General features: G+C 59.0%; 1 long non-coding RNA gene and 2 other non-coding genes across 4 annotated transcripts in view; all 3 read left to right on the plus strand.

The window, feature by feature from the left end:
- LOC144222350 (uncharacterized) overlaps positions 1-2,708 on the plus strand; it is a 4,996-nt gene extending 2,288 nt beyond the window's left edge. Inside the window, exons 2-6 of one of the 2 annotated variants that reach the window (XR_013332389.1) lie at positions 203-250; positions 598-667; positions 1,355-1,440; positions 2,145-2,207; positions 2,607-2,708. This is a non-coding gene — a long non-coding RNA (uncharacterized LOC144222350). Of the gene's footprint in view, positions 1-202; positions 251-597; positions 668-1,354; positions 1,441-2,144 lie in introns of both variants that reach the window. The other variant, XR_013332388.1, reaches the window with a different exon arrangement.
- Positions 388-521, plus strand: LOC144222726 (small nucleolar RNA SNORA17). The gene has a single exon (XR_013332468.1). It is a non-coding gene; the product is annotated as a small nucleolar RNA SNORA17 (small nucleolar RNA).
- LOC144222721 (small nucleolar RNA SNORA43) lies at positions 1,497-1,630 on the plus strand. The gene has a single exon (XR_013332466.1). It is a non-coding gene; the product is annotated as a small nucleolar RNA SNORA43 (small nucleolar RNA).
- Positions 2,709-3,365: the final 657 nt, after the last annotated feature.

Consider the following 3,365-nt stretch of genomic DNA (forward strand, 5'->3'; position numbering starts at 1 on the left):
CTGCCACCGCGGGGACCTTAGTTTCAACACTCGAGTAAGGCGGGGACCAGGGGGGCGGGGAAATGGGTTTGGGGGTTCCCGGGAACGCGGAGGCCGGGTGGCAGGGCCTCTGGAGACCAGACGCCAGCAGAACGGTCCACGTGAAGTGGCTCTGAGTGGGTTCGCCGGATTTGCTCAAAGGGCTGGTTTCTTTTTTCTCTAGGGGATTTGCTGGAGACTGAGCGCCTGGGAGGGCGTCCTGGGGCCTCAGGTGAGCTGTCGCGGCGGTGCTGGAATAGGCCCACCCCAGAGTGTAACTGTTGTGTGTGACTTTCCGACCGGGGACCAGGCCACCACCCACGTGGTCGCGGGGACTCCTCACATTTGGGTGCTGGGCCTTCCCAGCGCACTGCCCCCAGAGGCGTTGCAGGTGTGGCTGCGTTTGTGTCACATCTGTGTCATTCGGCGGCGGAGAGAAGTGAGGCTTATCTACGCCCAGCGTTCCGGCTGGTGAACGTCTGGATGATTAATAGTCTGACACTGGACAGCGGGTTGGATTGTGGGCATGCTCACGGGCAGCCTGGAGCCCCGAGTAAAAACCCTTCGATTCTCTCCCAGCTCCTGGATGGCCCTGCATTGTGAGGTGGTCCTGCGTTGGACGGCCGGAGGGGGTCGCCAACGAGCAGAGGTGAGTAGCCTTAAGGTAGGCTGACGTGGAAGGTCTGAGCATTCCCTGTCACCGTGGATGAAAAGAACGAAGGCGCCTAAAAATTCCTTTTGGGGGTGACTGCGCCACCACCTAACAGTCTGGCCTCATTGAGACGACTCTCTGGGTTAAAGCGTTTTCATGGGCGGTTAACTCTGCCTCTTGAAAGCAAGCTGGACGCACCGCGCAGCCACAAACTCGAGCGGCCAGGTTGCAGGTTTTTAACAACCCAGAGACCGTGGCCCAGGCCGGCCATCCGGCTTTCTCTGGCTTTCAGAATCCTAAAGCGTTGTTTCCTCTCCCATGGCCTTGTTTTGTGGCTTTCTCATGCACTGGTCAGCCCTCTGGGGGGGGAGGGTGCGGTGGCACTGCGGTCCCCCAGGCACGCCCGGCGCGAAGCTGCTGCCACGTGCTGGTCCCTGTCCTCTCCCGGGGCTCTGGCAGGTGACGGCACGAAGGGCAAAGGGTCCCCCCGTCCACAGCAGCCGTGGTTGTAAATCCTAGCGATGGGAAGAATGAAGGACACCATCCGATAGTCCGTTCCTGCTTCCTGCCTTGCCAGAGGGGGGAAGTAGAGGTTTGCTGGTGTCCGGTTTGGGTGGCGGTGATAAGAGGCCAGCTTTCGTGACACGGTGCCATGGGGGTGAGCTTTCCTGTTCCTTAATGCAGGAAGGAAGGGGACCGCCAGCCTGTGACCGTGGCCTGAGTAACTGACCGTCCCTGTCGGTACTGAGGTTGAGGAGAGGCTGCACGAGGTGAGGTGATTCCCGCCCTCCCTGTGGCGGGCCTGGGGGGCAGCGGCTGCCCTGCAGATGCCGGGCCTGCCGGCACCACGGACGCAGCTCCTCTGCTGTGCCCGTGACATTGGGGCAGAGAGGAAGTGGCTATTTCTACGCTCAGTGCTCAGAACAGTGAGCACTAAGAATGGTTTGTAGCCGAACAGGCCTGACGGCCGCCGTGGGCAGCATTGGTGGGCTCGGGCCAGGGAGGCCCACCTCTGGCTTCCAGCTGGGACCGCGGAGCAAGGCCCTCACCGCTTTGGTTTTCGGGTTCTTGTGTTCCACGAGGCGTGCGTGGAGGCGAGCAGGTGGCCCGCTGGGATTGACCAGGAGAGGGTCTCCCTCTTGGAAGTAGTCATTCCGTAGGTCTGTCTGCGGGGAGCTTTCTGGAAGTCTTTGGGCAAGTGTGTGGTGCACCCCTGGCTGCTACGCGTGGCTGGGGCTTCAGGCCTGTGCCCCACGCCTGCTCTGAGGACCCTGGAGGGAGCAGGAGGGGGCTGGGGGTGGGAGACACCTGAGGGCCACACGTGGCTTTGTCCTGCCAAGGAGACACCGCAGGGGCCACCTGGAACCCTATACGCGACCCCCTGAAGCATGGCGCTGGCGAGGGGAGGGGGCAGCCCTGGGGAACCCTCGTGGGGTGGCGGCTGTGACTGAGGGCCGCCCTGCCCTGTTTTCAGGTGGAGAGCCCAGGCGGCCCCCGGCCGGGCCACATCCACGGAAATCCAGGCCGTCTGCTCAGGGTGAGAGACTCCCTGATTTTAAGTAGAGAATGTGACCAGGTTTTGCATTTGTTTTCTAACGCGTGTGTTGAAAAGCAGTCCCGTGGGAGTATCGGCAGGAGTGTTAAAAGTTAACAGAGCCCGTTCTGCCTCCAAAAAATCCAGGGAAACTAAAGGTGATTGAAAGCGTAGACCAAGGGGTCAAGATAAATTGGGGGGCTGGGCCTCTGTTTTGATGCAGTGACTGCAGGGCAGCTTGGGCTCTGCCTTCAGAAGAGTCCTGACAGGGACATCCCCCTATACGTGGAGAAAAGTCTGGACAGGGGTAAAAAGTTGTTTAAGCGTTAGGTAGAATGAGTGTTAAAAATTAGTGCTAAAAGCATGGGTATAACAGCTGGGTTTGTTTTTTGGTTTTTTTAGCACTTTTAAGCAAGCGGCATTTAAGCTGAAGGAGTTAATACTTTCTTCCCCAATAAGTGTTTTTCTGTTGGCAAAACTTAAATAAATTCGTCTTGAAGAAACTGTCTTGACTTGGCTTTTCCTCGCAGTTTGCTTAGCAGAGGCCCCATCAGGAGGAAGGGGTGTGGGCGGGTGCACACAATGAGGGGTGGGGGGGCTGCTTTGCTCTCCTGGGCGTGGGCTGGGGGTGTCTGCCCCGAGTTCCTGAGTCACTTCCCAGGCAGGGATTTAAACAGCCCCTTGGAATCCAGCCTGCAGGAACCCTTGGCCTCGGGCACTGGAGTAGCAGCAGCGACTCTGGGCGCGGTTTCTGGGGTCTGTAAGTGACCATCCTGTGACCTCCATTGTGTGGAGGTCTTTGAAGCCACGACCCCAGGCCTCCTACTTCTGCTTGCCCCCAGGGCAGGTTCCTGCCCCTTCGCTGGGTGGGTCACACAGCCCCCAGATTCACATTCTCCGGTGGGGGCCCGGGGGCAGGGCATATCAGGCTCCTGTGGCTTCCCTTCGGAGAGGAGAGGAGCAGGGAAAACCGATAGATTCTCCCAGATGACAAAATTTCTGATCTAATGGTTCACTGAAATCCGTGGAGTTCAAATGTGTTTTATGTGCTAGGCAGTGCAGGAGGGAGGTCTAGACCGAGAAAATAGGGTTAATTGTGCAGGCTGGCCTCCATCCCATCTCCACCCCTCCTGGCCCCCTCCCCGCCTCCCCACCAATGTG

This window comes from Crocuta crocuta, unplaced genomic scaffold (genome assembly GCF_008692635.1).
Source record: "Crocuta crocuta isolate KB4526 unplaced genomic scaffold, BGI_CrCroc_1.0 scaffold971, whole genome shotgun sequence".
Classification (NCBI taxonomy): Eukaryota; Metazoa; Chordata; class Mammalia; order Carnivora; family Hyaenidae; genus Crocuta; species Crocuta crocuta.